The 24,029-nt window shown below is 46.0% G+C and overlaps 1 non-coding gene across 1 annotated transcript; it reads left to right on the forward strand.

Annotated features, from left to right (window-relative positions):
* The first annotated feature begins 11,031 nt into the window (after positions 1-11,031).
* Positions 11,032-11,138, forward strand: LOC120696285. The gene has a single exon (XR_005684063.1). It is a non-coding gene; the product is annotated as a small nucleolar RNA R71 (small nucleolar RNA).
* Positions 11,139-24,029: the final 12,891 nt, after the last annotated feature.

Here is a 24,029-nt window from a genome sequence, read left to right on the forward strand (position 1 = left end):
CATGGTGTGGTGGTTCGCAACAAGGCAAGACTTGTGGCAAAGGGCTTTGTACAAGTTGAAGGGTTGGATTTTGGTGAAACATTTGCCCCCGTTGCAAGACTTGAAGCCATTCATATCCTTTTAGCGTACGCTTCACATCATAACATGAAACTCTTTCAAATGGATGTGAAGAGTGCGTTCTCAAATGGCTTTATCAATGAGTTAGTGTTTGTTGAACAACCTCCCGGGTTTGAGGACCCTAGATATCCTAATCATGTTTATAGGTTGCACAAGGCGCTCTACGGGCTCAAGCAAGCACTAAGGGCTTGGTATGAACGCCTTCGTGACTTCCTCCTCAACAAGGGCTTCAAGATCGGGAGGGTGGATACAACTCTATTCACAAGAATCATCAATGAAGAGCTATTCATATGTCAAATCTATGTTGATGATATCATTTTTGGTTCAACCAACCCCACTCTTTGCAAAGAATTTGGCTAGGAAATTCGAGATGTCCATGATCGATGAGCTCAATTTCTTCCTTGGTTTTCAAATAAAGCAATTCAAGGAATGTACATTCATCTATCAAGAAAAGGATACAAAAGATATTCTCAAAAAATTCAAGATGGATGATTGCAAGCCGATCAAGACTCCAATGCCAACTAATGAACATCTTGACTTGGATGAGGGAGGTAAATCGCTTGTCCAAACTCTTTATCGTTCTATGATTGGGTCACTTATTTACCTAACCGCATCTAGGCCCGATATCATGTTTAGCGTATGCATGTGCGCTCGCTTTTAAGCTAATCCTAAAGAGTCACACCTTAGTGCTGTTAAGCGGATCCTTAGATATCTCAAGCATACGCTTAGCATAGGCTTGTGGTACCTCAAAGGCACTAGTTTTACACTCTTGGGATACTCGAATTCGGACTTTGCCGGATGTCGTGTGGATCGCAAGAGTACATCGGGTGGGTGCCACTTGCTAGGGCGTTCCTTAGTCTCTTGGTCTTCAAAGAAACAAAATTCCGTGGCTTTGTCAACCGCGGAGGCAGAATACATTGCCGCCGGGGCTTGTTGTGCTCAAATCCTCTACATGAAGCAAAGCCTCTTGGACTATGGTGTTGTATTAGATAGGATCCCGCTCCTTTGTGATAACGAGAGTGCTGTTAAAATTGCTAATAACCCGGTTCAACACTCTCGCACGAAGCACATAGATATTCGCCATCACTTCCTAAGAGATCATGTGGCAAGGAATGATATACTACTTTGTGGTGTTCGTTCCGAACATTAATTGGCAGATATCTTCACAAAACCTCTAGATGAGAGCACCTTTTGTAGGTTACGAGGTGAGCTTAATGTTCTAGATGCTTCTAACGTCATGTAATTGCTTTGTCATATAGATGCATTTCATTTGTACATGTGCTAGGAGCTTGTCTAACCTTGTCAAGATAGTGATGAACACGAGTCTTGCATGAGCCGGTGGTCTTTGGTTTCGCTCATGGCATGAAGAATGGTTCATCATGAAGAAGCTTGCCGAGGGTTCAAACTTGACAAGATAGATTTAAATTCTTGCAATGCATTGTGCTTGTCATATAAGATGCATCCATGTTTAATTTCTTATTTTGCATGTGCATTGCATCACGTTAGTAGCATCACAAGGGAGCAAATCACACTTCAAGAAAGATATTCATGCTAAATATGATATATCAACTCTAGAAGGGTGATAAGATCAATGTTGCGCTTTCATGCCTATTGAGCCACGTCCTATCGAACTTAAAGTTTTAATCTCTAAGTTCATAGGCAAAGTGGCTCATACATTTGGTTTTTGTGTTTAAACCTCACTTGGATCTTAATTTGTCTATGTTTATGTAAAAGCTTGCGAGCATTATAAGTATGAGTGTTTGAGGGGTGAGGTTGCCTCTCGAAAATGGTCCAAATTGACTGTTTATGGCTTTGGTTTTGGATATTTGGATCAGAAGTACAGTTTGTAATTCAGCAGAAAAATTTCTTAAACACCGGTTAAACCGATGCCCTGTTCTCTCCTACATCGGTTCAACCGGTGCTTAACTCTTTGTGGCATGGTTTCTACATCGTCTCTAGAACAAACTCCGACCGTTACACCGACGGCCATCAGTGCATCCGGTTGTTGGCGGAAGAACAGACGCTTCCTTGCGGTTCTTCCGGTGCTTATGCAAAGCATCTCTGGCCCCTGCAACGTCTCTGGACTATCCTCCGGCCTATGCACCGACGACCATCGAATAATCCGATGCCCCGCTGGCGGTTCTTCCAGTGCCCCCTCTGTTGACCAAGATTCAAACTCGTTCAAATCCGGTCAAAGTTACTCCGATGTATACACCGATGATCCATTCAATGAACCATCGGTTCTTCCGGTGCCTTAGGGTTTGCGGGCCCCGCGCACACCGTTTCACTTAACTCACTCGTGGGCCCGGCTTGTCAGCCTCACACCCCCCTTCTTCTTCCCAGTTTGGAACCGCTGTCGCCGCCGCACCCCACGCCCGCGCTCCACTGCGCTGCCGCCCGTACGCCGCTGTGCCGCCACCGCCGCCAAAGCTCTGCTCCGCCGCCACGCACCTGCTTCGCGCCGCGCCGCACCCTGCTCCGCTTGCATCAGCGCTCCACATCGACGCCCGCGAGCCGCCGCCCGTACGCCGCCGTCCACAGCCGCTAGCCGCGCTGCCACGCCTCCTCCACACGCCGCGCACCTCCATCTTCCTCCTGACCTCCACGCGCAAGGAACCGAGCTCTGCTCCACCTTTCCCATCCTGATCTCGGGTGCACAACAAGTGCTCGGTCATTTGCCCCAAAGGCTTTCTTCATCAATCTTTTCTTGGTTTCTTCGGTGTTTGGCAAGGGTATGCTCTAAATGACCTCTACATGTGTTGTATCTTCAAATCTTTATCATTTACACACATGACTACACATGTCTCTTGCTTTTTGTCCACACACACACACACACACACACACACACTTGACTTTAAACATGTCAAAACCCTTTTAGTGTGACCCTTCAGCCTTTATCCACTAGATGACCTTTTTCTAGGCTCCTATCGATCTGTTCTTTGCTTAAGGACAATCTTACCTTTAGTGGATATCTCGTATATGCATAATTCCCCATCTTAACTCTATTATCTTCTATCGATTCTCTATGACAGATGGCTGGTGACAAGAAGGGTAAGGGTAAGGGTAAGATGGTTGTACAGAAGAAGAAGAAGAAGCGCACCCGTGAGTACCGAGAGCGAGAGCGTGCTGAGGCAGCTGCAGACAGGCAGGGTTCGCTTCGGATCAGGGATCCTCAGGCTCAGGGGGAGCAGCTGTTACATCGCTCAGGGCGTACTCGTCAGCCAGAGGCTGCACAGAGCACACCCCAGTCCCGCTCTCGTCCAAGGACTCGAGGTGGAGGTACTCAGAGGGGAGCAGGCCGTACCCAGCAGCAGCACACCGACAGTGGCACCGAGGCAGATGCTCAGCACAGCAGTGAGTCAAAGCCACCTTAGGTTGAGTTGCTGGATCTCACGGGGATACCAGGGCCTCGAGTGAAGAGATTGAGATATGTCGCCCCAGAGACGTGATTTCCTGAGCAGAGGGATATTGGAGTTGACCGTCGTTTTCACACTCTGCTCCAAGAGTCTTTTTACCACGCTTACTACCAGATGGACATCAAGATCAGTGAGCACAAGATGCTTCACTGGGTCGCTTTGCGTGTGGCAGCCGGTGGAGTTCCAGTACTCCCTTTCTTTGAGCAGAGTGTGAAAACGACGGTCATCGACTTCATGTTCCAGGAGAGGCACCATCGGTTGACTCGTGCGAGATTGGCCACTCTCCTTGGAGTTAAGATTGCCGAGGAGCCACACTTCTTGCACTATCAGGCTTATGGCAACACGGTGCCTCCTCGTCGTCCTCACGAGACTCACTTCCCGTCTGACGAGGAGGTCAGTGTTCTCTTTCAGCATCCTTTCCTGCCAGGCACACCGAGGACCCCGGACAGGCTGATTCCCGTGGCACACACCATTCATCTTGCTCTGAGGAAAAGTTTGCTGTTCAGGATAGGCTACAATGAGGGGATCACAGCTCTGCAGCAGTGGCTACTACTGTACATCATGACAGGTCGAGACTTTGACCTTGTCGACTTCTTCATCTGCGAGCTAGAGGACGTGATCATGGATGTGATGACAGTTCATCGTCGCCATCCCTTTGCTCACTGGATCTGCTGGATTCTTGCCCAGGTTGGACAGAATGCCCATTTGGATGTGCTGGCGCAGTTGAGGACATATTTCACAGTTTACTCACCTACTACTCCTCGAGATGGACGTCGCGGCCCGAGAGGCTAGCGCAGAGCACAGCAGGTTTTGGATGAGCGTGCTTTGGCTGAGGGCAGAGTTGTGGATGATCCGACAACAGCCGAGGACGCTTCGCTTGCTGCAGCTGAGGCCCAGCTCCTGCACTACCTGGCCACTGACTCTGAGGACTCGGAGGATGACGAGGACTACATTCCCACTGTTTCCATCCCCCGAGGTGCTCACGATGACGAGGCAGGATCCTCTGGTGCTGCCCGAGCCTCTGCTCCTCCAGTTTCAGCTGCTCAGGTCACTCAGCCCGATTCACTCGCTGCCATTCTTTCGAGACTTTCTGGCTAGCAGGACAGGTTTGCTGCAGCTCCGCTGAGCATGCAAGCAGAGCAGGCTCGCCAGTGGGAGGCCCAGGCACTTGTGCTCGAGGGGCTACGCCAGCAGTAGGAGGCCATGAGGAGACAACTCCAGCATAAGTCCCAGATTCAGCAGCAGATGTTCACCTTCTTCTCGGGATGCTTTGGTCAGTTGTACCGTCACACTGGGTTGCCAGAGCCACAGCTCCCTACACCCCAGCAGCTCCAGTTCGACCCCACTGCTCCTGCTACACCTGCTGGAGGCTTTGTGCAGTCACCCTTGGCATCTTTTCCGATGTCACCTCTTCTTCAGACCGGGGTGTTTGCCAGCCCAGCTCCTTCTCCTACTCCTGCTCCTCAGCCGAGTGTCTGGACAGCCGAGCAGTGTGCAGAGTTCCTTAGGCAGCAGTAGGTTCTGCATCAGCTTCAGCACCTGTCAGCTCAGTCGCTCTCTTTCGAGTCACCTTCTCAGCCTGAGGTGCTTCATCCGTCTGCTGTTCGCCCCTCTCAGCTAGACTCGACTCCCGTCACGTCTGCTCCTCCGATGGACTCCACGGTCGTCACCGAGCCAGCTGCTACCTCTACTTCGGCTACTTTTGCTGCCCCGACGACTCCGGTCGAGCAAAAATCCTCTTCGGCCGACGACGACTGGACGGACGACGACGCCGACGACTCAGCCACACAGTTCTCCACCGGACCCAGCATGAAGATTCCGCCCTCTCCAGCCCAGGACTAGATCGCCTTCCTTTTTGGTGCTTTGTTGCCAAAGGGGGAGATATATAGGGGGAGTAGAGATAGGGGGAGCTTTTTGGTGGTTTGTGGCGTGTTTTGGATCTTCATGGATATTTTGTATGGACATGTTATTTGGATATTGTGTATGCTCTGTGTTAACATGTCCCTATATGTGCTTTATTTCTAGTAATACATGTTTGTTTATCGTGTTCAATTTCATATCTTTGTATCTCTACTTTGTGTTGTCATCAATCACCAAAAAAGGGGGGATTGAAGCGCATCTAGGCCGATAGATACTAATGGTAAGTTTCGGTGATCAATGACAACCATATGCGACTAACGTGTGTTTTGAAGGAAAATCAATGATTGGTTTAGTCTCGTATGAAATGTGAAAGGAGTTTGTTCGAGTGGATCAGTGAACCTCTTCAGCACCGGTTGAACCGATACCCCTTCGGAGTAAGGCATGCAGTTTTCCTTTATTATTCAGTATAGTTGACGGGTGAAAATGGCACTTAGGCACCGTCAACAACTCCCCCAAGCTAGCCCTTTGCTCGTCCCGAGCAAAGTTTTAGACTTAGGTTGTTGATAAGGAGTTGCTACAATGTCGCATTCCTGACTTATACCCAAGGCACAACCGAGTGTTCTTACCTTTATTCTGAATAAGTTGGCCTTGTTTACACCTTTTACCTTACTCCTGTGGAGCTTATAGCATCATCCTCATCTTTAGCGGTTGAGGGTCAGAACGGCTTGTAGAGTACCACTTACCACTCCTTTGTTCAACCATCAATCCGGAGGTTTTATAAAGTTTTTGAAAAGAAATTTGTAAGTTCCTCGAGTGATCTCTCGGATCGCTCAAATGTGATTCATTCCTTACCAAGGCCCTTTTTTTATGTGCCTTTCTTTTTCCACCCGACTTCTAATCGCTTCTTTTTGGTGGATCTGTAGGTATGGAGGATATGATGGAAACCTTGCTTCTCATATTTCGCTAAGTCAAAGACCGGATCCAAAGAAGAAACAAGTCATAAGCTTTGATTAAGATGTGCAAGTGTGTGGATATTTTTGGTGGATGATGGATGAGAACTCCTTTATATGAATTCTCTTTCCCTTGTAATGTTTTTGATATGGGCTATATTTTCTTTCTCTCTCTCTCTTTTTTTTTGATACACCTTGTGGGTGTGTGGCATACCTTCTTTGGGTATGCATCTTTTCTTTGTTTTTGTATAGCCCATACATTATGATGATAACTTTGGAGAGAGATAAACATGGCACATCTTGGAGTTTTATTTGTGGATGGATGGGGGATGTACTTGCTATCTTCTAGGTGTAGAAGTATAGCATGTGAGTGGACGTGTATGTGATCTTGATCATGGGCGTATGAAGTGATTCTCTCAAAGGGTCACAACAATTTGACAAAGCTCAACGAGAGGACAAGTTGCATATATGGAAAGGTGTTTTTTAAACTTGTAACTCATTTGGCTTTGGATCGGAATTGCATATCACCGAGAAACTTTATTTTAAATTTTTGAAAAGAAATACTCCGGGTATCAAGCATCACGTAGGAGAAGATCATAGCAACTCTTTTCAGCCATATCATAACCCACAACAACCTAGATTCGAATTCTGCTTTTCGCTACCCACAAGTTTCAAGCTTAAGGTTTGAACATCTAGCCACCAAACTCAGAACTTACGGAGAGCACAAGGTTGTAACTAGGCATATGAAAGGAACTAACAGAGCAACTATTCATCATCTCAACAAGGAAAAACTACACATGCTTACTACACATACTGGAAATCAAGTAAATATTTTTGGGTTTTTAAAGATTTTGCTAATTTTTATTTGATTTTAGTTATGCGAATTTTTATGGATTTTCAAAATTTTGCAAATTTTTGTTTGGTTTCATGCAAGGTTTTGAAAAGCGGTAAAGGTAGAGTTTGATACAAGGTACCTCTCATGGGGGTCCTCCCCCAAGTTAGCTTCAGGCTCACTGCTGCTGGTTGGGATTAAACCCAGCCGAACGGTAGTAGGCCCTCCACTCCTCCTGGGATTGCTGCTGTTGCTGCTCCAGGTTGCGGATCCTCTCGCCTGTGTATCGCTGCCAGTTTTGAGTTGACTTGATGTGCTGGCCCAGCGACTCGTCGATGTTGGTGGTGCGCACGTTCAGCTCGCCCATCTGCCGAGTCAAAGTGGCGAAGCCTCTGGACGAAGCTGTACGTCGCGGGGGACCACTGGAGTTGGAACTGGTGGACCGGTGCCCTGAGGCCTGCCGTGCCCACTCGGTGGAGCTGGCACTCTGCCATGACGAACCTCCAGCCTCATATTGCTGTGGTTGAGGTTGAGGTTGCTGCTGCATGAATTCCTCTCTTCTGGCCCTGCTTCTTGTAACCCTGCCAGGAAGACCAGAAATACTATGCCGGCGGCTCTCCTCTTGTGGAACAAGAGGGATGGTTAGCGAACGGCAGTTATACAAATGATACCCCGCGTTTGGCAACGGGATTTCATTTGCATAACCAAGCGAAAAGAAAATCAAGGAGTCATCCGTGTCTTTCTTGAGCGTGTGGCTTTGAACCAAGTACGCCTCATCGATCATAACACGGGGCTCCTCAATGAAGGAAACGGGGTTCCCATCTAAGATTCCAATGTTTGATGCGATGCGGGTAATCAAAAAAATGCATTCAATAAGACCCGTCATCCGAAAATTTGTGAGCCATTGCTTAACCACTGCTTGTGCGGGGGAGATTCGGATTTTGTTGACCATGGCGTATAATATCATCAACTCATCGTTCCGTACTCGTCGTGGATCATCTCTTGGAAAGAGAGTGATAGCCACCCACTTGTGCATCAAACGAAGAGTCGGATTTTGAATGTCATTGCACCGAGGTGCAAACTTGCCATGAACAACTTGACCCGAAATCAAACCCCAAAACTCATGTCGATCAAAACCGTGGCAATCTTTTGCAAGGGAAATTGGCAAGCACGCGCTAAAACAAAGGAGGTGACTGAAATTTCTCCAATTAAAATAGCGTTCAACTCCAAAAAGTCGGAAAGAAACACCATTGTCCACCTCCCGAAGAGTGCAAAGAAACTGGATGGTGAGGAGACGAGAACCATTCTCCTCAACGGGCACAAAACCATCCCATCCAACCGCATGCCAAACACGAGCGAAGTCAACGTCCATACCTATTTTTTCGAGAAGGTCCGGATCGAAGGCTCTGGTATGACCAAAGCTTCGATTCTTGATCATGGCGTCGGCTTGACGCTCACGGTCATCTTGCAAGTTGATGTATGGTGCATCATCTTCATCTATCTCCATGTCCTAGGCTTGCGGTTCTGCAGCTTGCTCCTCGAATTGTTCTTCTTGTTCGTCTTGCTCATAATCCATTGTAGTCGGTGTTGGTGCAGGTTCGGGGGAATGATGAGAGCTCGACTCGCCCTGCGAACGGGACGAGCCCAACCTCGTCATCCTCTTGAGAGCTCCTGAAATTTTCCGCCCTGCACCTCTCATGCTTGCAACAAGAACGAACAAGAACGAACGAGAACAACTCGATTCGGGTTACATTAGTGAAATGAAAATGAAACTCTTACCCAAAAGTTGTTCTTCCAAATATGTGATCAATATTGCAGCAAAGAAATGAGAGAGAGAGAGATTTCTTGAAACCAAACTTGAGCCAAAATCCAATGGAAACCCGAGCAAGAATGTGTGAGAGGGAGTGTGAGTGAGTGTGTGAGTATGAGAGAGCTCAACGCCCCTCTCGGCCCCTATTTAAAGAGAAGATGGCGCGTGCACCAGAGGGGAGGCAAGCCACAATGGCTATAGAGCCGTTGGAGAAGGTGGGGCCCAAGAGCCGTTGGCCCTGGGTCGGCCGGCCCCAGGGTGGGCCCCCTGGTACCCCCTTTGGCCAGATGCTTCCTCAACGGTTATGAACTTTGGAAATATGGTGCACGGCCAAAAGTTTACTCGAAAAGATGTCCAAATTATTTTACCCAAATGATTTTAAAACTCAAAAAATATTTTTGGTCTTTTTGTAAAAAGGAAAAATTCTAGAAAAAATTTCAGCATGCAGAAAACAATTTTGAAATTTTCAAACATGCAGTGGAGAAAAACAAATAAGGTGCAAAGAAAATATTGAAAAGCGGAGAAATCAAATATGAGATAAATACCAATTTACCTTTGGCAAGGGCGCGTCGTTTAAAGTCCGATGTGCACGACTTTTCTCCATCGTTCTTACCATTCGTCGGCTCGTCCTGGAGAACTGGACGTGGCCAAACTCTCGACCTTCCGCCACACATTCTTTTCCTTCTTCTTTCTTTTAGGTGCGGAGGGTCGTTGTTCTGGCTGTGGTTCTGGTGCACCCCAGAGTGCTTGCTCTTCACTGTCTTGTTGGATCATGAAGCGCTGCTCTTCCTTCTTCTTGAACCTGAAAAACATATCCTCCCTTCCGACACGAAAATGGATTTCTCCCTTTCCGACATCGATCCTTGCCTTGGCAGACCTTAGAAAAGGTCGCCCAAATACGAGGTCGACTCCGAGGTTGCCGTCCATATCCATTACCACAAAGTCGGCAAGGATGAAGGAGTCCCGTACGCATACGAAAACATGTTCGGCTATCCCTTCGGGATACCGAATGGTTGAATCTGCAAGCTGTACGGGCATAGTTGTTGGGGAAAGAGCAGGATATTCAAGTGCTTCATATATTACCTTGGGCATTAGATTCACGCTTGCCCCCAGATCGCATAGGCATCGCTCGAAGTGTTTGATGTAGATCGAGCAACTGATCATGGGGACCCCTGGATCCTCTTGCACCGCTGCCACCATGCCATCCCAAACGTCGTTCCTTGGGGGATAGTACCTACCTGCATGGTTATTGTGTGGTGGCCTCCGAGACGAGTTATCCCGTCCGGTAGACACCATGCTGATATTTTCAACGGGAGACTCGGGTTGCCCCGGGATCTTCCCGCTCTCAACAGCAGGTAACGAAGCAGCAATTTGTGCAAGCTGGGTTTCGATCATTTTGTTGAAACTTAACTGTTTTTTAAGAGTTGAAGACAAAGTTTCAAGCTTGACATTTAAACTTTCCAGGGATTTGTCATTGGCCAAAAGCTTTTTATTTATATTTTCGTTGATTTTAACTTGGCCAAGAACAAGTTCTCTCAAGGGAGGTTGGTTTGAATTAAAATTCGAATTATAAGAAGGATTGTAGTTATTACCTCCCTGAAAAGGTGGACGTGGCTGGTTCCACCCCTAGCCTCCTTGTTGTGGACGGTACCCGTTGTTGTTGTTGTTGAGGTAAGCACAGTCTTCACTGGTTTCGGGTAGTCATTCCCCGAATGTCCATCGTTACCGCAGACTTCGCACGTGAAGTGCGAACCCATGGCGTAAACGGGAGCATGGATCGGTTGTTTGCTCCCTTCCTCCATCTTTTTGATTATGAGGTCCAGCTTCGCGGCAATCATATCCGTCTCTTTGACGATATTCATGCCTTTTATATGGGGTTGGAGTCATTCATCGCTCCACCCCTGATTGGAGACCATCTTCTCGACCAATTCTTTTGCTTTGGCGATAGTCAGGTCGAGGAAGGCTCCTCCAGCAGCAGCATCAATGTTGGCTCGAGATGTCGTTGTGAGCCCGTTGTAGAAGCTTTGCAGGATGAGCCACTTGTCCATGCCATGATGAGGACAGGCCAGGATGTATTTCTGCAGCCTCTCCCAAGCTTCTGGGATGGATTCCATCCCTGTCTGCTGGAAACTTGAAATTCTCCCGCGCAGGGTATTTGTTTTGCCTAGCGGAAAGAATTTTGCGAGGAATGCCTTGGAGCATTTGGCCCAGGTGTCGATGTCCCTTTCCTTATAAAACCATTGTTTCGCCTTCCCTAGGAGGGAAAAGGGAAACATACGAAGCTTGACAACATCAGCGGCGACACCCCGTATGACAACGGTGTCGCAGAGCTCCAAAAAATTCTGCAAATGTGCATTTGCATCCTCATTTGGCTTGCCACAGAATGGACTAGCCTGCACCATATTGATGAGGCTTGATTTGAGCTCGAAGTTCACGTCCCTGACATTGATGTTGGGGCCAGTGGCCACATTGTCGGTGGAGGGGACGGAGAACTCGCGGAGAGTCTTTTCAGCCATAGCCTCAAGAACGAGTGGTGCTTCCGAAATGGGTTTCTGTGCCGGGAGGATAGCGAGAGGAGGAATGATGCGAGGTCGTGCCCTTAAGTACACATTTTATCCCTTGTTTATCCTTGATAATGGCATGAATTTAATATCAAAATCACTAACCGTCCTAACCCCGGCCTAATTATTGGTCCTTGATAAACAGTTGTGGGTGCGATGAACACTTATGCTTCATTCATATCTATCAAGTGCTCAGTTTATATGCAATCTTCACTTCATGTTTAGGATAGGTTCGATAGGTTAGATGGTAAACCCTAGTCGGTTCGCTTCCGATCCACGAATGATAAACCTTGGGGGAGTACTTTAAGGGAAAAGCTACCACGATCCGTGCGCTTACGGTACGTAAATTGGGGCTCTAAGGAGCGTCAACAAGCTTTTCTGGCGCCGTTGCCGGGGATCGGCAACACGAACCCTAGGGAGATCTATCTATCTTTTTGGACTAACCCTAATTTTATTATTGCATATATCCTGTGTTTCTTGTTTGTGTCCATGAATGCAGGTAAAACCCTAGACACAAAGCGATTGAGAAGTTCTCAATGCCCGTACTTTGACAAGTCCAATCTCACTCAAGCAAGTTGATGGCTACGCGAAGACCCGCTCTTTAGTGGTAGGTGCTAACTTTTGTTAGTGGTCCAGCATCCGCTATCGAGTCCCCACTCCCCAAAACAAAAGATGATAAATAAGATATGCCACCGTGTCAATTGATTTTAAAGACTGATGTTTTTGAGAAGAATTGTTTGTTCAAGCAATAGGTATGAAGCATGCCCGCGAAGAAAATCGTGCTATTGGATCATCATCATCTCCAAAGTGCTACTGTTGTGATGAGATTTTCGTCCATGATCAGAGAAGTACCATGAGAGAAAATTGTATATTGTAAAGCTCCATCAAGTCTTCTTTCCAACGCATCAACAATCGTGAATTTTGGAGATCGGTGTGAAGAGTTATGGTAAAATCTTTCAACGCTGCGCGTTCTGAAATATCTCGGGACAAAGCGTAGTGCCGGAGTAAAATGACCATAAGTTCTTCATCCGGAGTCTGTTTGGGATCAATGACCACTCATTGAAAAGGTAATTTCATAAGTCTTTCCATGGAGTAGAATTTTGGTACATGTTCTGTGCAGGATAATCAAGGAATTCAACAAATAAGAGGCAGCAACAAACAATGGAGAAAGTGATGACGATGTCGCAAGATGTTTGGAGGACCTTGTGCACAAAAGTTGATGATTTGAAGTCGACCAATGATGGAGGAAACAAGATTAGAGGAACCATGATGCCACCCATATTCTCTATGGGATGCTCAAGAAGCTTCTAGTCGAGTACAATCAAAGAAAGAGACCACTCTGATCATCGACACAAAGCACGGGAGCCTCCTTCGATCCCGACACCTTAGGCAAAGCAAGAACCATGGAGACGGATTATTGGAGCCATGCTACTCGCTGGTGAATCAATGGTGATGACCATGAAGCCAAGGATGCACAACAAAATGCTCCGAAGACCACAAGATCAAGATCATCGACATCTTCGGATCGATTCGTAAGAAGTCATTGTTATCATCAATATTATGCTCGACCTCAGAAGAAAATTGCAGTATATTTTTGGATATTCAAAAGCCCCATGAAGTTCCAGTTCCAATGAATCAAGAATGAAGTCAATCGAAGTTTCCTACAAGAAGTTATGGCCAAAACATCGAAGGTCGTGCACTCTGAAATTTTCTAGACAGCACGCAGCGCTAAAGTAAAATGGTCATAACTCTCTCGTTTGGACTCCGTTTAAAGCGAATGACCACTTGTTGGAAAGGTAATTTCATAAAATTTTCAACAGAGCTATATTTTTGTATATGTTCTGTTGAGTATACAGGAGAGATTCCATGAAGAAGAGGCAGGAGCAACGCGATGAGAACAAGATAGAGAAGATGACGATGACAACAATGAAGGGGAGATTGGGTGACGCTTTCATCAAGCGTACATGATAAAATTTAGAGGCTTGGAGCAGAGGAAGAACCCCAATGACATTGGCAAATGAAGGCACTAGCGGTCGACCTTCGACAAACGAAGATGTTGCAAACAAACCACGACAGATTTCAAGAGCGCAACAATCAACACATGGAGACGTGAGAAGCAAACCACGACGGACCACGAAGAGTGCATCAAGATGATATCTCGCACAAAGCACCACGATTCCAATGAGTATGAAAAAGCTCCAAGGCTAAGGTATACATTGAATTCTCAAGCTTCTATTGGTTTTGTTGATAATCTTTAAAAATCTCATGCTCGAACCGATAGTCGGAATGAAAGTTTAAATTCTATGCCTTGTTCTTTTCATGATGATAGGCTAGAGTTTCTTGAGAATGTTGATTTCACGCTTAAAGAACCTCTGCCTAATAATAAGCTCCGCGCTATGCAAGAAACACATGCTGCATTTAATTACACCATGTCTCGTTGATGAAATTTAATTGAGGATGTGATTATGTTGCATATGTTTACAAATAATTGCAAATCTCGATTTTGCTTTGCGCTTGGTCAAGCTCATGACCCTGAAAGAGCATATGTAGGGAGAAGCCCCGAATTTCACTAACCATGCAGGACATGAAAGTCAAATGATGAGGAGGGAAACCGTGCCCAAAATTTTGATCACCATCATCAACATCTTCAAGTTTCAAGAACGGACGTCGCTAAGCCTCATCAATTTTGTGCACAAGTCCAGAGATTTACAATGCAATAAAGTTGAATATTCAGGATCTCCATCAAGTCCTCGGTTCAATGCATCCATGATCGATACAATTGAAGACCCATGGGAGGAGCTATGTCTAAAACATCGGAGATGCACGTGCTGAAATCAGCACGGGGCAGATTGCAGTGACGGGAAAAAGGGGCATAACTCCCTCAATTGGAATGCGTTTTGGGCAAATGAAGACTTGTTGGAAAGAAGATTAAATGAACCTTGCATTGGATCAATTGGTTGGTGCAACTCCCAATCTGGATAGAGACAAAAATCCATGAAAATAAAGGTAGCGACGAAGGACAACAAAGAAGGAGGTGACGATGATGTGAGAGACGATTGGGCAAGTTTTTCATTAAGCGTGATTGATTATGTCCAACATGGGAAGTGAAATAAGAGCTGCATGGAACACCTTCACCTCTTGCATGAAGGACCATGGCTTCGCATCAATTTGAAGGTAAGAAAGTCGAGCTCTATGACTTTAAATGAAGCGCATTGCGGGAGGCAACCCGAACTTTTTAATATGACCGTCTACATTGCACTCTTTAATCGAAATATCAAGTAACATTGTACCATTGCTCTAATAAAAACACAACTTCATGTTGTTCTTTCTAAATATTATTGAGGGAGCACTTTGTTATTTGATCTTGGGAAACTTGTAGACCTTTTTGTGTGCCTATTAGTGTTTTGATTCTTTTTCTTTGTGTCTTTTTAGAGAGATTTATGAAGCATTGAACCACCCTTTGATTCTAAACTTGTGGCTAGTTAACTTAGGCTAACTTTTGTTTTGTTTTAGACCACCTCATCATGTCATATCATTTTGTTCACCCACCCCGTGTTGCATTGCATACCATGTTGTTCGTCTCACCCTTGCATTGCATTGCATGTTGCATTTTAAAAAAAAATCTAAAAATATTGACTAGCCTCGCTTTTGAGATCCTAAAACACTTAGGAAAACCACTCATAGAGCAATCCTAAAACCATAGGTTATGTTTTTCTTTCAAAAAAAATCTAACTTTTGTTTCTCTTTAGTTTTTTTTAAAAACCACCTTAAATAGAATTTCTATACCCAACACTCTCTTCAAAATTTTTGTTTTAAGCCAAAAAAAATAGGAAACTCATTAACCTACTTCTAAAACCTTGTTAGCTCGGTTGCTTGGTCCTTTTCGATAAATAACCTTTTCATTGACAAAAGCCTCACTTCTTATGAAGTGTCGCGAAGGCTTTTTGTCACTCTTAGCAATTGTTTTTTAATAAGCTAGTTGCGGAACAACATCGAAAGGTCCTTTCAACCTTGCTAACACTTATTTTTGCTAACTTTACATTTGCACTTTACATCCATTCCATTGTTCATGCCCTCATTTTGCTAGCTTGGTCTCAATCTTATTAATGTATGCTTTCTTATCCATGTAATGCTTATCATGATAGCATTTACCTTTTGCAATCTTGTGTAAACATGGAGTTTAAACTTGTTTGCGGACCTCCATCTTTAAGCTCTTTTGTCCAAGATAGCAATCCATTTTTCTCTCATTTGCATACACACACCTCCCACTTGCATTCACATACACCCATTAGGTTTAATTTTCACTAGACTAATTATGCCACAAGTTAAGTATATTAGGGGATGTTTTTGGTTTGTTGGCAATTTGCCGGTGTCCCGACCCGGGGGCCTGGATCCCAACTAGTAAATGATGCGTGTTTCCTCATCCCAGATGATGATGCAAGAGACAACACAGTAACGCACGGGATTATCCTGGTTCCAGCCGCGGGGCCGTACGTCCAGCAAAGGGGGTGCGCGAGGGCACTGTATTATCTTGTACCTGATGTGCTTGTAGTAGGGGGTACAAGTGAGGTGAGAGAGGGAGGAAGGCTCCCCGGTCTCTACTAGAAGAGGGGTTGAACATGGCGAATAGGGATGCCGGAGCGTAGGAGATGTTGGATCTCGTCTGTGAGCGTCTGAGCGTCCCGTCTAAAGGTAGCCCGCCTCCTCCTTTTATAGTTACAAGGAGGGGCGGCGCACATGAGTGGGGGCGTGGAAGTTGTCGTTTTCCCCGAATCGCGGGGTACAGTGGTCGAATACTGTAGGAAGTACACTGTAGGGCATGGCGTCAGGCACGACAGTCATCCTGGATATCGTCCTTGGTCCTGCGGAGATCACGCCGGTCGTCCTGCCAGCCCCTACTGGCGGCGTGGTCGTCGCTGGTGTATGGTCTTCTATATACGGCGCGGTGGCGTTCAGTGGGCCCTATGGGCCAGGGTCCTGCACGCACCAGCAGTAGCGGTAGCGGGGTGCGCGGCGGTCCCGGACCCCCTGGTCGGAGCGCGATCGTGCGCACTAGAAGGTCCGTGGGACACGTGGAGGTCCCGGACCCCTTGAGGGGGGAGGTCTGGGACTCCACACGTGCATGCTGGGCGCCCCTCTCTGGGGAAACACATGGCGTCGCCGGACCCCTTCCCAAGTAGGAGGTGAGTCTGGATGGCCGGTGTAGGCAGAATAGTAATCGGGAGCAGTGCCGAGCCTGTCTTGTCCAGCGTCGCAGGTCCCACAGTGTTGCTACAGCATCCGGTATGGCGGGGCGGTAACTGAAGCCGGCGGATGAGACCCCGGTCACATCCACTGTGGGAATGGCGGCCCGACGCCGCCCGTCCTGGGAGCCGTGGAGGAGTGGCTAGCTTTTAATGCCTCCGTACGGCGAGTGGTTGAGCGGCGGGGCCGTTTGTCCCTTATGCCGGGAGGTGGCCTCGAGCGAGGCGGAGATGAGTTACTCCCTCGAGGGTAGGTTTGCTACCCTCGAGCGAGGCGGAGATGTTTTGCCCGCTCGAGGGTAGGTGCGCTACCCTCGAGCGAGTCGGAGATGCGGGGCGCAATCGAGGGGTCTCGACAGGGACCCTCGAACGAGGCGGAGATCGTCCGGCAGGTTCGAGGGGAATGCGAATGGGCCGCACGCTGGGCTTCTTTGAGTTCTTTCCTTCAGATTGGAAGGAGGCCGTGGGCCTTCGTGGGCCCAGTTGCCTTAGCATGTGTTTTGCGTTTTAAGGCGATCTTAGTACCCCGATTAGGGTGTCCCTAATCGTGGTACCCGACACAATTATTTCTATTCCCAACTGTCACCTTGGGGGTAGATTGTGCACTTGAATTATTTTGCAGGCATGACAAAGCGTTCCCATGAATTCGTGAGCAAAGAAGAAATCAAATTCGTCAACATCTCCAAAGTTCGAGAGCAAGCCCCGCTGTTTTCATCAAATTTTGCACATGGACAGAGACGTACAAAGAAGAAAAAGTTGATATTCAGAAGCTCCATGAAATTCCCGTTCCAACACATCCAAGATCAATGAATTTGAAGACCCGTATAAGGAGATATGGCAAGAACATTGGACGTTGCGCGTTCTGAAATTCATCGGGACAGATTGTAGCAATGGGATGAAATGGACATAACTCTCTTGTTCAAAATCAATTTTGGGTGAATGAGGACTTATTGGAAAGGAAAATTCGTGCACTTCGCAATGGTGCAATGTTTCAGTACATATTCTGTTTTGGAAATTGAAAGAAAAATTCGTGAAGATGAGACAGCAATGGGACAACGAGGAATTGTAGGAGGCGACGACGATGTGAAGCAATGATTGGGACCATGACTTAGTACAAGAAGAAATTGAAGGAAATTGAGGCAACAAAGGTGAAGACACATTGAAGATGATATTCATACACATGAGGGAAGGACTTCAAGAATTGTAAGATGGTCCATCTTCTCCTTCCACGCCTAGCATCATGCTAAGCATGGGGGAGGATTTCGTGGATAAGGAAGAAAGATCTCATGGAGTAAGATAATCACGGTTGCCACAAGATGCTCATGATTCTTCTTCCATGCTTAGCACAATGCTTAAGTATGGGGGAGGCTGCGCTACACTTCATTACGAGCATCGAGAAGGACGGTAATTCTTCATCTACCCTCTCTTTTTCTAAATGCTTGTACATATATGCCTTCAACCATAGATGCAACCTTTGTATATCTCTCCCTATAATAATATGGCTACTAGGAGTACAACCTAGATTTGTTTTTGTTTTCAATGAATGATAACCACCATCACCTTGAGCTCACCACGATGATATTCTTATATGCTCTTACTTATGGAAAAGTGATGAAAGTCACTGCTTTGTTTTACCTACGTTATGTTGTATATGACTTGACCATTTGCTCTCAATTAAATGGAATTAAAATGATTAAATACCGGCTCTTTTATTTGTGGGGGTTAAATGACTAAATTCTAGACCCACATATTCTATGTTGCTTTTTGATTTAAGTCTACCGATGACCTTACACCTTGTGTTGTTTAATTTGAAAACTTAATTCCTATGCTATCTACATTTGTGAATCTCTTACAAAGTTCAACCTACCAAAGCCTATACATACATATTCTTTCATGATGAAACCTATAGATTGCAAACTTATATTTTGATGAGTTGGATTAAGATTGATTTCTTTGGTATGAGACTAAGAAGCTGGTCATTCCATTTTTTTGTGTAACCTTCTTTTTGCTAGCCTATTTATTCATGCATTGTGAGTTTCTACTTCGGGAATTTTGCAAACCTCGCTGGATATCCACCCTAAATCAAAAATATCTTTTCGTGATTACCTCCTTGACCACAACCCAATTTGAGTATGAATTATCATTTCGACGGAATCAAAAGAATCAAGGGCACCATATAAAGAAAAGTTTTGGGAGACAAGGCTCCCCAGAGATTCAAGAGGTTCTATGAAGAAGAAGGTGAATTTGAGATACTTACTCTAACTAGTTGGTTCTCCCACTATTCATACTCGAGGACGAGCATTCGTTCAAGCATGGGGGGATGGCTGGGTAAGTATTCTATGTTATCAAAAGTTCTAAGGAGCAAAAAGAAAGAAAAAAAAAGAAAGAAAGAGAAAATTTTAAAAAAAAAAGAAGGGAGAAAAGAAAAGAAAAATGAAAGAAAAAAGAGAAGAATAAAATGCCCCTTAACTCTTTTTGGCTTCATTAATTTTCCAAGTTATTTTGAAGAACTATTCCATACTCAAATTTTCCAACCATGTGCAATCCGATAACGAGAACTTCATTTGTATCTCGGGATCATCCATTTACCACTTGCACATGTCAACCTATCTAAATGTGTGTGTTTCATCTTTCTCCTTCTCCAACATTATTTTTCAATGGCCTTTTTAACTAGTCTCGGTAATTCCATTAGATCTCTGTCTTAGTTTGATAATATTTCAAGTATAATGTTGTTGTCGGTCGAAACCCACCGGCGAGCAGCGACAGGCAACACGAAGAGCCGGGAGGTCGCCGGGGCGCTGGCAGGCACTGCTCCCTCGTCGACGGCCCGCAATTCCAGCACACGCCGCGGCTTGTGAAGACGCAGGGCGTGCCACCTGACCTATACCCGATCAGGAAGGTGCGGACGTGCTTGCAATGATCTGCCTGCATACACAAACACGTGGAAACATAAGTCCGAGCCATGGTCGGCTCCCCGGGACAACTCTTGCATCGGCTTTAAAGAGCCGATCGAGTCCCGGTGTCAGATTGGATCTACATCTATCCGGATATCAATAAATAAAGCAAATAAGTGTAAAGCTGCTTCAATTAAATCTAAGGAATCTAATCCACGACGGTCGAAGCTTCACTGCTAGATCGGAACATCCTACGCGTGATTGGGCCTAATAAATATAATAAATAACTAAACCGTAACCAGAAACAGAGGCCTAAGAACTAGCAAGAGCCGATTCCCGGATCAATTCCCTGTTAAGACTAAGGTAAAGCATCTAATACATCACCAGATCATCCAATCCGTTTGCAAGGCCTAACCTAGCAGATATCACGCCAACTCTTATGTACAAGAGCAAACCGTAACAGATTGAATCTACTAGACAGAAAAGAAGCAGGGTGTTGTCTCCGTGCAACTAATTCTACACAACAAGAACTAGCATAAGATTGAAACATGACTGCACGAAAACAACATGATATTCGTAGATGAAAAGCAACAAAGCATAATAGATCTACTAAAAGCCATGCTACGAACATCAGGATAACTAGCATTACTCGCCATCAAAAACGCTTAAGTACGAGTAATACCAAGGTAAAAGCAAGAACAACGCTGCCCTGATCGCAAGAAGCGATCAGGGCAGCATGGCGCTTACTTGGATGAAACCCTAGAATTAGGGGTGGCGATGCACCGAGAATTGTTGTTTGCGAGACGTGATGACGTTCTTCCTTTACAAATGTCACAGGGTACATATTTATAGTCCGGAGACTTCTTGCCGTGCAAGGCAACCTCTAAACTCTTTCCTAAATGAAGTCTAGAGATAGATTACAACTCCATAAAGACTCGAAGATTAGATAACATGATCTGGACTCTTCCCTCCACCGGTCCAGATCTTCATGAAGCTTCCAAATATCAGCCGAAACATGCCGTATAATTGTGGCAGATTCCGGTCGTCCTATTGTTTCGTCAGTTCCCATCAACTCCGAGCGAATCTGGACGTGATTCCAGTTGTATTGGAAAGCTTATCTCCTTAGCTTTCCATGCATATCTAGAACGTCCAAAACGGAGTCCATATGTGGCCTGGGCGTCCATTTTTGTGCGGCCTCTTCCTGCAGTCCGAACCAGCCTCGCGAATAGACTGGGCTTCAACATGGATTAGGCCCGTGACCCCATCTCAGCTTGACCCTTGAGTGCCCAATTATTATTGTATTTGGCCAAACTTATGATATAAGCCTGGCTAAGTGGACTCCTTTACTGTGGGCTTCTTCTGACATTTGGCCTACCAATCCTGGTCAAATTCTGGCGATAACAAATGTTTTGCTAGGATTATTTTTACCTACCAAGCTCCACATAAGCCTTCCACTTTTATATATGAGTAGAATAGGCTGAAGACAATCTAATGTAGGCTTGAGCGACTTGATGAGATGAGTGTTTCCATGATCTTTTGTAAGAGAACCTCACTTATGTTTGATATGCATTCTTTTGAAAACTCTTCACGATGAAACGATGTAAAGGTTTGAAGTTCGCTTAAGTTTGAGAGCATTGTATTTATTTATTATTGTGGCTTGATCTTTAATTGCTAGTCTATCTTCCATAATGAAAAAGTAGCCGGTCACAACATGAACTTAAATGCTAAATACTTGAGAGAGCAATATGTCTTGTTATGTATGACTAAGTGCAGAGAGGACATTGAGGGGCAACGCTGATTTCTTTATAAACAAAGCTCCTGGACTTACTTGAGGACGAGCAAAGTTTAAGCATGGGGGGAATGTTGGCGCTCCTTAAGTACCCATTTTATCTCTTGTTTATCCTTGATAATGGCATGAATTTAATATCAAAATCACTAACCGTCCTAACCCCGGCCTAATTATTGGTCATTTTCACATTTGCACAAATATTTTGGAGGAACTTTGTTTTTGCAGGTTTTTGGCCTATTTTGGAGCATGAAATGACGAGGCCCGTGATCGAGCGCTAACATGGAGAAAGACGACGGCCAAAGCCCAAAGGAAAGACCAATGCCCATGTTGATTCGAAGCCCATTCATGCACATCCATCCTCCAAGAGAGCCCAAAGGACCAAGCCCACGAAGATGAGATCAAAATACTTCAGGATTAAGCAAAGCAAATGAAGATTTAAGGAAGGATTCCCTATCCTATCCTTTCCTCGAAGATATCTCCAAGATAACGACGCCTAAAGGGGTACAATCGTGAAGGACATAAACTCTAGAAGATGTGAGGAGTCTACACGCGAAAGATGAGACCGAGGCGGGCCCGAAAGACGGTAGACTGGCCGGCCTAGGCCCATGAAGCCGGCCGGCCTAGCCCGTTTCCGAGGTGGTTCGGCCTCCCCTTCGACCGGTGGCTTCCTCGGCTCATAAATAGCTCGCACCTTATTCAACTCGGGGGATTCATCCACCCAGAACTCGACGAAAACCTAGGGCCAAGACCGGAGGAGGCTGACGGCCGCCGTGAGTCTTCGAGGGTACCTAGGAGATGGCTTAGGCCACCCCTAGCCGCCATGGCCTCCCTGCGAGGTTGTGCCATGGTGGAGTTCAGGAGTCATCCCCAACATTCGTCGGGGTATATACACACACGATGGTGATATCAATCTACTCTTTATTCTATTTGTCTCGACTTTGGTCTACTTCAATGCATGCTTTCTTTCTCATATGTGATGCATCCATATGTTCATAGTAAGATTAGATCTATTCGTGGTGATTAATCTATATCTTGCGGATAGATTGAGGTAGCGTGTTTTAGCTAGTTGGTTGATTACCCCGGTGTGGTGACAGCATGGCGGAGGGAAAAGTTCTAGCGACGACATGATGTGGAATAGGATCGATGGTGAGCACCATGGGAGTCGTTGTGCGGCCACCAAGAGGAGGAGCTTCGAGTAAGAGCACTTGGTGGGCGTTTGGGGTAAAGCTTTGGGAAATCTTAGGCGTCGACTCGCACCTCGCACCGGTGACCTTGGGAAAGTAGGCCGCTTGCGAGCCGCCTTTCTGAGAGATGATTTCGTGTACCTTTAGTTGAGATGCAATCTATGTTTTGATCACCTTCTTTACTAGAACTGTATTTAGAGACGATAGGCCCTAGCTCCTTGGTTGTGTTATCTCATCTACGGTTGTGGGTGCGATGAACACTTATGCTTCATTCATATCTATCAAGTGTTCAATTTATATGCAATCTTCGTTTCATGTTTAGGATAGGTTCGATAGGTTAGATGGTAAACCCTAGTCGGTTCGCTTCCGATCCACGGATGATAAACCTTGGGGGAGTACTCTAAGGGAAAAGCTACCACGATCCGTGCGCTTGCGGTACGTAAATTGGGGGTCTAAGGAGCGTTAACAATGGACGAGTAAAACACTAGAGCAAGCCCGAAAGCACAACGAACCTCTATCCGTACCCGGATCATCTGGCCTAACCAAGATCGTAGCATAACTTATGAACGATCTAAGCATGGATTGATAAACTATTAAGATAGTAAAGCAACCATGACAAAACTCTATATTATGAATAGAAGTCTGATAAGTCGGATACAAAGCCATACCAGGAGACGAGGATTGCTTAACGACCCTGAGGACGACTTGCTCGCTAAAGAGAACTAGCCTAGCTCCACTACCTAGCTAAGAGAGCAAGAGAGAGGAGAGCCTTCTTGGAGAGAATGGAATGAAGTGTGTGTGTGTGTGTGTGTGTGTGTGTGTGTGAGGGGTGAGAGGGGGCCCTATTTATACTAGTGGAGGTCGGTTCCCGCCAAATGCACGTATGAAAGGTAATCAGGAGACTTGGAGCCGACTCCTCCTCGAAATGCACCTGGACGGGAGGCCGGCCAGGTTCGGCCGACCCAGGGGGTCGGCCGGCCCCACCTGGCTGCCTCTCGTCCTTATCCTTCTCTGGCAGGCTGACATGTGGGCCATGATATCTTTCCTTGTATGCATTATGCGTGGCGCGCCCGTTTGCTCTGCCAGATGGGCCCTCCTTGTAAGTGGGTGACACCGGACGCGATATTCTGCATAGATATATGGCGTCTGCTGCGTGTTTTTGTCTTATTCCACTCCTGCTCATCTGAAATGTACAAAACTCGAAAACAACTGTGGAGCAAGGTTAGTGATACAAATATGCGAGTAAGACATACAGTTTTCCTTTATTATTGAGTATAGTTGACGGGTGAAAATGGCACTTAAGCACTGTCAACAGCATGCACCGGTGCAATGACGCAAGCCTGGATACTGTGTCAGAACCCCCAACAGCTACT

The sequence above is a fragment of the Panicum virgatum genome, chromosome 2K (genome assembly GCF_016808335.1).
Source record: "Panicum virgatum strain AP13 chromosome 2K, P.virgatum_v5, whole genome shotgun sequence".
In the NCBI taxonomy this organism is placed as follows: domain Eukaryota; kingdom Viridiplantae; phylum Streptophyta; class Magnoliopsida; order Poales; family Poaceae; genus Panicum; species Panicum virgatum.